General features: G+C 64.7%; 1 long non-coding RNA gene across 1 annotated transcript; it reads left to right on the top strand.

Moving 5' to 3' along the window:
• Positions 1 to 635: 635 nt before the first annotated feature.
• On the top strand, positions 636 to 6,288 carry LOC147830575 (uncharacterized). The gene is made up of 2 exons (XR_015444525.1): positions 636 to 4,855; positions 5,271 to 6,288. It is a non-coding gene; the product is annotated as an uncharacterized LOC147830575 (long non-coding RNA).
• Positions 6,289 to 10,513: the final 4,225 nt, after the last annotated feature.

A 10,513-nucleotide genomic window follows, 5' to 3' on the forward strand; every position in this document is an offset into this window, starting at 1 on the left:
TCTGAGGTCAGGGCAAGCCGAGAGTCGGAGCCACACAGAGCTTGGGGCAGCCGGATGTGGATGGGCTTCAGGCTGGGTCTGGGTTCCCACCTGGCTCGAGTTTCCAAATGAATACTGAGCCAGGCTGAGGACCCTGGGTGAAGACGCCACTCCCGCCTGCGCTGTGGCCAGCCTGGACGCCCCAGCCACACTGTCCTCGAGGCGCTCGGGCAGCCTGGCAGGGACCTAGAGGGGGCGAGGGGAAGGAGGGCAGCATGATGGGGCACCTGGGGAGACGCAGCCCCGTGGCCCGACCCTTGCTGGGCTTGCAGCAGGAGCAGCCCTCCTCAGGCTCAGGGCCGAGAGCTGCAGTGTTCCCGAGGCCCTACGGAGGCCCTTGCCATGCTGTGTGGGGCACCCTGTTGCTAAGGAAGCCGGGGGTAGACCATTTGGCACTGAGCTCCAGGGCCCCCGGATGCCCCGGCCTCCACTCCTGCTCTTCCAGGGCTGGCTTCAGAACCCTGGGGGCCTCCTCTGGCCACCCAGACTTAGGCAGGACTCTGGGTTGTGCCCTGACACCTAGCTGGCCGGGCCACAGGCGGCCACGACTGTCTTGGCCGTGTATCCTCACTGTGATGCTGCAGCCGGCACTCAGAAATAACACCCTTCACGGGCAGGGTGCCGGGAGCTGGGTGCGGTCGCAGTAGCCAGATGGCCGGCTGCGGGTGTCGGGCCACAGGGGACCCTGGAGGGGAGGGGGCCTGGGGGCCACCACAGCGGGCAGGAAAGGTGCGCCCAATCAGGAGGCGCAGATGTAACATGGGCTGGTGTTTCCTTTTCCTTCCGGGCGGTTTGCCTAAGAGGGAGCGGGATGCGGACAGGAAAGGACAGCACAGGCTGGTTCCACGGCTCGCTAGTGAAGCCCTCCCTCTGCCCGCTGCTCGGGGCTTTCTTGGCTGGGTCTGCTCCCGACAGCAGGAACGTGTGTTGCAGGGGTGGGGGCCCGGTGTGTGTGTGCGTGAGACAGTGTGTGTGTGTTCAAAATACAGAACGCAGAAGCGTGGCTACATCAGCTGCAGAGGCGGGCCGGCTCCGTCTGTGCCAAGTCCCCTCTGTGCAGCACAGGGGCTCCGGAGGCTCCGGGAGCAACAGAGGTGAGGGCGGAGTGGAGAGCCACGGACACCGGCTGCCAGGGACCAGAGCCACAGCCAACACCGCGGTGATCGCTGGAGCCCGCGTCAGGAGGTGGCAGCACGCGGCCAAGGACGGGGCCGGGAGCCAGAGAGGAGTGTGGCGGGCACAGGTACCGCCGCGCGGAGCTTGTGGGGTGCGGGCGCCCGGCGTCTGTGTGGGTGCCACTGGGTGCGGGTCCAGGGCTGGGCGGCAGCGTATGGGTACAGTCATGCCCACGGGGTGTGGGCAACCGCACCCGGCCAGCTCCGAGGACCGTGCAGCCTCCGGGTTCCCCAGCACCGCCCTGGGCCGGGGCGCCCATTGTTCCCCAGGCTGCCGGGGTCTGGGGAAGCAGATGGAGCAGCAGTGGTGCTGCCACCCGACGCCCTGCGGGCTCCCAGCTCCCAGGCTGCCCGTAGCTGCCGTGTGCTTCCCCTGCCAGGTGGGGTCAGGAAGATACAGGAGCCGGACCGAGTGTCCGGAGCAGCCAGAGATGCGCTGCCCCTCCACTCCCACCTCCCAGAGCCTCTGTCCTTGCCCAATGCCCGGGTTGGCACCTCGGTGCATGTGTGCTGATCAATGGGACTGAAGCCAGATGTACTCCCAGCTCGGGGGCTTGGGCGGTGGTGCCAAGGAACCAGCTGCTGAGGGTGCAGGCAGGGTGGGCTCGGCAGGAAGGGGCCCGAGGTGGGGGCTCTCTGAGCAGCTCTGGGACAAAGCCCTGTCCTCTTCCAGCAGAAAGCGTGTGTGAATGGCCTCGGGTGGGCCAGCATGGAGTGGGCAGGGTGCAGTGCCAGCCCCTATGCCTAGAGCCCTGGCTTCGCACACACCAGGCAACGGAGCTGCCGTGGGGTGCATCAGAGGTCGCCACTGCCACACGCCAGCAAGGTGTCCTCATGGGAGGCGGGGGCATCGCTGGGTGCCCAAGAGGGGGCTGGGCCTTGACAGTGGAAAGTCAAATCCACAGCCCAGGAGGGGCCGGGCTTAGGCCAGGGCCAGAGACGGTGGAGAGGGGTTGTTGAGGGGCATGGAGTAAGGCAGTTGGAGGGAGGGGAGGCCTTGGGGGAGGCCCAGACCCCGGCAGCGGCCTCGCAGGGACGTTCCCCAGCCTCCAGGGTCCTCCCCCGGGGGTCCACAGCCTGGGAACTGCCCGGCATCCTCTCATCGCTCGCCCTGGGCCTCAGGGACCCAAGGAAAGCTCACAGCCCCGGGCTCACAGCCTCCAGCTCAGGGTCCCAGCTGGGTGGAAACAGCGCTTGGGGGCAGGGTGGCTCCACCTCCCCGGCTCCCTGACCAGAGGCTCAGCAGCACCCGGGCCTTGGGAGCCCTGGGGAGGCCTGGTGCTGCTGGGGATCTTCCTGGCATCTGTGGCTTCGTGGGTGAGAAACACTGAGGTCTCCAGGACCCTGGCTGTCGTCCGGGCGGCAGGACTGCTGGGGCTTCTCTTCCGCATGCCAACTGGGCACCGCTGGCCTGGCAGCAGCCCTGGACTAGGGGCCCAGTGGGACTTTGGCGGCCCCGACTGTCGGCCTGACCCCAGCCCTCCACACAGCCAGCTCTGCAGCCACGCGGCTCCGCCCAGCTCTCTCTCCCCAGCTGGCATGGGTGGGCACATCCTGCCTGCCCCTCTGCCATGTGGTCAGTGCCAGATCCTGGCCTGCTCTCCCGAGCCCATGTGTACCCCTCTTGGGATCCTCCAACCTGAGTGGGCACAAGGAGCAGGCAGGGCCCAGGCTGGCATGGGGAGAGCTGCCCAGCGCCCACCCTGTGCCCAGGGCGGTGATGCCCGGGGGGGAGACTGCAGAGGCCCGTGCCCACCCGGCTGCTCCGCCCCACGCCTCCACATTTCACAGTGCCTGCCTCCTGCACTGGCGCCCGCTCCCAGGAGACTTTCGCCAAATGTTCCGGGCCCCACACTGCTCCCTGATGAAATATTCATAAAGATGTCTGCCTTCTGACATAAAGCCCTTCTGCAGCTTCCCGGGCGCCCGCTCCCAGCGCCTCAGCCATGGCCATCCTGCCTCTCCTGCGATGGACAGGTGGCGCTTCCACATCCCTGGGGACCACACCCAGCCACACTGCTGGCTCTGGGAGGCGAGGGGAGCACAAAGCTGTGTCCCAGTGCCCAAGAGGGTCAATGTGTCTCCGGGGACCCAGGCCAGGCTCCCTCCCGACCCCGGCCCGCCTGGGTGCCCAGGAGGAGTGGATGTGGCCTGCGTGGAAACTCCCAGTGGCTTCCAGACACGCCAGGGGCTGAGCCCAGACTGCCGGCCCCTGGCGCCCCTGCCTCTCCTGAGGCCAGGATCTCCACTTCTGAACCACCATCAGAGTGGGCTCGGGGGCCCTGGGCCTGAGAAGCACCCCACTGCAGCCCCGCTCCAAATGGCTGGGCCTCAGACAGGTCCTAGGGCGCGTCCTCTGCCGGTCTCTGCGCTGGGCCCAATGCCAGGCCACCCCACAGTGAAGCCGAGGCTGCGCTGCTGCCCTGCTGCTGGGGGAGGGGAGGCTGCCCCAGAGGTGCTGGGGTCACAGGGCTCAGGGTCAGGGGTCCGAGGCTGTGGGGCAGCAGCTCAGGGCCCGCCCGCCCTGTGAGCCAGTGCGCTGCGTGCTGCCTGGCCCGCGTCCCCTCAGGCCTGTGTTCTCCCGCATTTGCAGAGCTGACCGCAGTGGCACCGTTCCCCACCCCCAGTCGGTGTCCCAGGCAGCTGGTGGTGACCGGGCTCCACTCAGCCACTGCCATTGGCTGCCGGCCTTGAGACAGCCCTTCCGCCACCTCTGCCCTGCTGCCACTGTCACGGAGGGCTGGGAGGCCGTGGCCTGGGAAGAGACAAACACCAGACCATCAGCGGAAAGGGGGTGGGGCCTGCAGGGATGCCCCTGGCCCCACGGGGCTCCCTCGGGAACTCTGTCCCCGTCCACGGGCCTTCTCTCACAACCCTGCGGCTGCCTGGCCCTCCTGTGGCCACTGGTGGCTGTGTGAGGTCCTTGGGCACTGCCAGCTCTGGGACCGGCACGTCGGGCGAGGAGCAGGGTGAGCGAAGCTGGGAGGGCCACGCTGCCCCCACATCCTGGCCGCTGGGGGAGAAGGGAAGGTGGTAGGGCAGCCCATCCTGGGCAGGGAGAGGCCCGGCAGACCCAGTCTCCTCCCTGGGGTGCAGGGGCCAGGCTGAACCCTGGCGGGCCCTGGCGCACTGGGTGTCCCCACCGGGAGGGGCTTGGGACGGCCAGCACACCTTGCTCTGGGCCTCCGGGTTGGGTCTTTAGCAGTCCCTGACTCTGACGACTGTCAGCTACAGCAGTGAGGCTGCAAGGTGACCCCGCCGGTCACTGAGGCCAAGCTGGGAGCTGTGCCAGGTGGCCCCGTCCAGTCCTCGGAGAGGAGATGGCTCAGGGAGGTCAAGCGGCTTCCCCAAGGCCACAGAGCGGCCAGGGCAGAGCCCAGAATGCAGCTCTGAGCCGTCCTGGAGCCCTGCTGTGCCAGCTCCCCCTGACGCCCTCCCCACAGGGTGGCGAAGTGAGTGACCCGGGTGGGGGCAGGGCCGTCCCGCTCTCCCACACTGCTGGAGCAGTGATGAGCCAGGCCGTGTGGCAGCAGTGAGATGTGCTCTGCAGAACAAATGGTGTTAATTTTCAGCACCGCCCGTTGACACCCAGCGCCCCAGGGCAGCCACAGCAGCTGCGCCAGAATTAACAGCTTCGCGAGGTACGGAGCCATGCGTCACCATCAGAGGGACAAAGCAGGGTCCCCAGGGCAGCAGCTCTGCACCCCAGGGAGGAGGCCAGTCCCAGGAAGGTCTGGGGACACTCTCCCCTCCCGGGGTTTCTGCGCAGAGTGGTCACTGCCCGCTGCCTTCCTGGGGTTGCCCATCAGGACCTGGGGTCACTGCCTGGTCCCCTGCGTCTGGGGCCAGGCCCGCCCAGCTCACATGGCCCGGGGAGCCTGGCCGTCCACATCCCTCCTTCCCACCAAGGGTCACACTCTGGCACTCCCCAACCCCTCTCACGCTGGGCCTAATTAATCTGCCTGCCTGTCCGCGACTTATCACTGCCGCTCGGAGCTGCACGTCCCGATCGATCGGCTCCGAGATGCACGGCTCCCAGCCATCCGTCTTCCGCAGCCGCCTGCCATCCGTCCCGCTGAGGAGTGTCGGCCTGGGCATGAGGAGCGAGCTACATTTGCACACTCCCGCTCCAGGGGTGATTCCAGGAAGTCCCTGGCATCTGATGAATGCTGCACATCACCATCCACCCGTCACTAACTGTCCCTGCTGGCTACAGTGCTTCCCTTGCTGTCTTGGGCCTTCTCTCTGCTGAGGTGGAGGTGGGCCGAGGAGCCTGCGCTCTGTGGGGCTCTGGGTTGTCCGTCCTCCTCGGCGGCTGTGGGCCCTCGCTGCTGTGTCATCTGTGGGTCGGAGGGTCATTCCGGAACTTCTTCCCTTGGAGACCACACTCAATCCCCCTTCCGAGATCAATGCTGGGCACCCAGAGGTCTTCAGTGGACACTTCTGGAGTCATGGGTGGATGGGCCACGGGCAAATTAATCAAGGGCACCCTGGGCTCGGCGTCTCGGAATTTTAGTCATGGGTGTTTGAAAAGTGTCTGGTGCAACACTCCAAGAGTACAGACGGGTGCCGCGAGGTCAGCGGAGAGGATGTAACTGGGCCAATCACAGCCCTGGGGCTAGGCCCTGCGGGCTCTGTCCAGCATCTACCCCGGCATCCGTCAGAGGCTAGTCCCAACATCCTTCAGGTGGGAGCTTTAGGGGTCCGCAGTCCCCTGCCACCACCCCTCGACCTGCCTCCCGGCAAGGGTATCTGTGTAGATGGTACTGAGAGGCCGCAACCCAGCTGCCTCAGGCCCTCGGCACACGCTCCAGGGGAGCTGAGAATCTCTGCGGCTGCTGCAAGCTCCTTGGCTGTCCTGACAACTGAAACACGCACCGCCTGGAAATCCCGGGTCTGCTCCGTGCTATGCCGCTCAGGCACGACTGCCATTTTGCTGGTCCTGGCCTCAGCACACAAAGCAGCCTCCCTACCTCCTGCGCTGGGCCACTTCTTCAGCCTTTACCCCCTCCCTGGAAAGTGTGGCCTTGATGGGATGGGTTGGGAAGAAGTAAAAGGTTGGCTATGAACTTGGGATTTAGGTGTTCAAAAGACTTGGGTTCAAGTCCAGCGTCTGTCACCACTTGGGGTCTCAGTGTCTCCATCTGACAGACACCTTGGGGGACAGCAGTACTACGTGAAGGGGCCGTGGGATTTCAGTGTGAGAAGGTGTGCAAACCAGTCCGCACAATGTTTGGTACAAAGTGAGCGGGCAGAAAATGCCAAGGGTTGTTCTGATGATGAAGATGATGGTGTTGAGGATGGTGATGGCAGTGGGGAAAACGCTGATAGTGAATGTGACGCTGTTGCTCACAGTGTGAATGGATCCGGATCAGAATCCTGCAGAAGCTCCCGCGCTCTTGGGCTCACCGTGCAGAGAGGGGCCTCCCTCTGTGGCTGCAGACTGGCGTGTCCAGCAGAGTGCCGGCTGCCGCACCAACCCTTCCACTAGCCTCCTAGTGAACAGACCGGAAGTGCCCAGGCCAGAGGCCACGGTGCTGCAAAGGCTCCGGGCGACACCGTCCTGTGGGAGCCAGAGACAAGCTGGGGAGAAGCCGCAGACCTTGGCCTGCGCCACATCCACACGCACACAAAGAAAGGCGGCCGCACAAGGCCTCCTCAGAAAGGGAGCCCAGGAAAACGGGGAGACACAAAGCACCAGACTCGGGATCCGTCTTGAATGGGCCCTGAGATAGAAAGGAAAGGGCACGCAGGGGAGGGCTCCATGCTGGTAGGCTGAGGCAGGAAGGGGCAGTGTGTCGGGGCTGCTGACGGGTACACAGTGAGGGGATGGCAGGCAGGCCGACTGGCTCAGAGGCATGGGCTGGGCTTACTGGCAGATGAGGAGCAAGACCTGGGATGGGAGGGCCTCTGGGCTGACCCTGTCTTTGGCTTTGTGGATCAGGACTCCTGAACCCGCCCGCTCCAGCTGTCCCCGGTACCACACTGCTACTCCCTGTTCCCTCCTGCTGCTCAAACTCCCACTTTGGGGAGAGATTCCACTTAAAAATAAATTTTGAGCCAGGTGTGGTTATGCATTTGGTAATCCTACCACCCTAAGGCTAAGGCAGGGAATCACAAACTGGAGCCCAGCCTGGGGAACTTAGCAACCTAGCAAGACCCTGCCTCGAAATTTAAAGGTGGGGGAGTGGGGATGTAGCTTAGTGTGAAGGTCCTGGGTTCAATCCCCAATACCACAAGAAGAAAGGAAGGAAGGAAGGAAGGAAGGAAAAGGAAAGGAAAGGAAAGGAAAGGAAAGGAAAGGAAAGGAAAGGAAAGGAAAGGAAAGGAAAGGAAAGGAAAGAGAATTTTGCCTCCCACTCTAACAAATAGTACGTGTGCGCTGGGCACTGCTGCTGAGATGCAGGGCTCTGCCCAGTGTGGCCTGCGGGACACTGGACCAGGCCCAGCTCATCCCTTACAGCTCCCACCAGGACAACAAACACCTTGGTGATCCTGGGGGGCTTTTGTGTATCAGGGCGGGGGTGCAGGGTTCATCTGGTGGGGAAAAGGGAGACCAGTGTCGGCTGGCTCCCCCTCCCTCCCCCCTGGGGGGGGGGCGTGCAAAGCGGCCCTCTCTTCCCAGGCCCCTCCCGGGCGGGCGGGGTGGCCGCCTGGCCACATCTGCCATGCACACACAGCGGTTCCAGATGCAGCAGAAGCCCGAATGTCAATCCCATCTCCTCACAATCATTCTCCGCACCCTCTCAGCGCTTCGAGAACACAGCCTGCTCGTTTGAATGCATAATTAGCCCGAGCATTCTACCTCACTAATTTCAAAGCAGGGGACAGGAGTGGAGGGGGTTCTAGGAATTTGCATATTAATTTAGCCAAGGGAGAGAAAGATTGTTTACCACTTTCTTCTCTGGTTGCTCACAGAGGACTTAACTCTTTCCTGCTCCATCTGGAGCCCAGGGAGGGTGCATGGGGTTGCAGCCCACCCACCCGAGGCCCCATGTGGTACCGGGAGCCCCAGCCTGTGGGGGGGGCTGGGGGACCAAGGAACTGCTGGGGACCCCGACTCCCTCCTTGGCAGGTCCTCACCTTCGGTGCTCAGGCCACTCCCTCGCCTGCCTCTGTTTATTCATTTCTTCCAGATCCAGAGTCGGGCAAGGCTACCCATGGCTGCCTTCCCTTGCAGGGGGAGAGCAATGTGCTCAGCAGGGGCAAGGAGCTTCCACGGGGGTTGCAGGGCAGCCTTCCTGGAGGAGGCGCCCTGCCGGGTCTCAGCGGTGAGGGTGCTTCTCCAAGTGATGGAGCTGGGGGCAGCCGCAGCACTGGGCAGGGGCATTCTCCCCACTTGGTCGAGGGTGCACAGGCCCTTGGAAGCTATGAAGGCTGGTGGCCGCCCTGAGGGTGCCCTGGGCCTGCACCAGGTGGACAGCTCGCCGCCCAGCCTGCGTCGCCCGGGGGAGTGTGGGAACCCTAGAAAACGTGCCGGGTTGCAGTGAGGAGGGCAGCTCCAGGCTCTGCCCACCCTACTTGATGCCCCCAGGAGGGTAGCCATACTGCCACACTGCCCGTCCCCCAGAGGCCACAGGGACAAAAGGCTGGGACACCAGGCCACCAGAGGCTGCTGCCAGGCCGTCTCTACCCACCAGGGTCTGTCGGGCAGGCCTATGGTGGTAGGAGGGGCCGAGAAGCTGCCAGGGTCCTGGGCATCCAAGGTGGCAGTGGGCGTCTAAGGACAGGAGCCAGGACATGGGCACCCAGGACTGAGGCTGATCAGCCAGGCCAAGAGGGCCTCAGTTTCCTCATCTTTGTCATGAGCCTGGGACCATTCTAGCCGTGCCAGACACCACTGTCACTCACAACACTCCCATGACCTTGCCACGTCCCAGGGAGCCACTGGCCAGCAGTCAGCACGGGCAGCCGCGTGGTGGGGGTGAGTGGAGTGGTGCCCTCTAGCTCAGGCCCATCCAGCTGACGTGCACCCGGGGGCTCAGCAAGGGGCCCTCATGGCCTTGGGACTGAAGGCACGGCTGCCCCTGGGCAGGAGACCAAGACACCGACAGACCACAGGACCAGGCCACGGCCCAGAGCACACCCCTCCATGACATGGTCACTCGTTGCGTGCGTGGGCACCTGAGGCCCCCCGGGGTGCCCATGCTTGCGCCTGCTGTCGGCACTACGCCCCAAGCCCTGCTGCACACACTTCTTCTCTGCTCCATCTGGGTGGTCCACCAGGACCCAGAGCAGCCTCAGGCACACAGAGACCTGGCTGTGGAACGGCACTGGGCCCTGGCCTCCCGCGACCTTCAGAGCCACCTCTGCCCATCTCCAGAGGCCACGGGGAGGCCAGGCTCCCACTTGGCAGATGCTGGGCAGACCAGGCCACGCATGCTCCACAGGGAAGGGGACAACAGCACGGGCACCACTGTGGAGGGGCTACAGAGCCCCGGTCCCCACTGCCCAGGACAGGAGGTCAGGCAGCAGAGGGTGTGGCCAGGCTTAGGAAGGAGCTCGGCTGAGCCAGGGCAGGTGGGCAGAAGCACAGGACTCGGGACACCAGGGGGCTCCACATCAGAAGAGCGTCAGTCATGAAATGAGCTGGCGCTGGCAGGCGAGAGGCCAGCAGACAGCAAGGCCAAGCCACACAGTCTCCCCGCTGGCCCCTCAGTGGATCTGCTGCAGCTCAGCCCGCCCTGCCACAGTGTGCCCTTGGAGAGAGGGCACATGCCCTTGGAGAGAAGCCAGGGAGAGGTCTCCCTGGCTTCTCCATCTGCAGAGCAGTGTGGCCCACCGCCCTCGCCAGGCCCTGAGAAAGAGCAGGTCCAGGGTGGGGGCCCTGATGGGGCGTCCCCAAAGTCAGGAGGCACAGAGCCACCTTGCTGTCCCCATGCTGGCCAGGGGAAGGCACCAGGGCACGGGGTGGCCTCAGCCCAACCTAGAGGGTCAGAAGGGCCACTGTGTCTGCAGGTGGGGCCAAGCCAGGGCCACCATCTGTCCTCCCTCCGCCTTCCTAGGCCCTGCCTAGGAGGCAGGGAGGAAGCAGGCGGGACCAGAGTGGGAGCCACAGGGTTTCTCAGATACAGGTAGCCCCCTTTGTGGGCCCAGCTCCCGAACCCGCACCCAGCACCGTCAGCCAAGCCCAGCTGGGGGAAGCGAGACACCGGCTCACCTGTCAGGCCTGGGCTCCCTCAGCCTGGGGCTGGGGGGCCCTCTTCCTCCACACCTGCTGTCGGGTGCCTGGGAGCCACAGTGGCAGGAGGGCAGCCGTGGGGTGGGAGGGGCCCCTGGCAGTAGGCCCAGTTCCCACA

Source organism: Heterocephalus glaber, unplaced genomic scaffold (genome assembly GCF_053883595.1).
Source record: "Heterocephalus glaber isolate CG9 unplaced genomic scaffold, H.glaber_assembly_v1.0 deba00000071, whole genome shotgun sequence".
Taxonomy (NCBI): Eukaryota; Metazoa; Chordata; class Mammalia; order Rodentia; family Bathyergidae; genus Heterocephalus; species Heterocephalus glaber.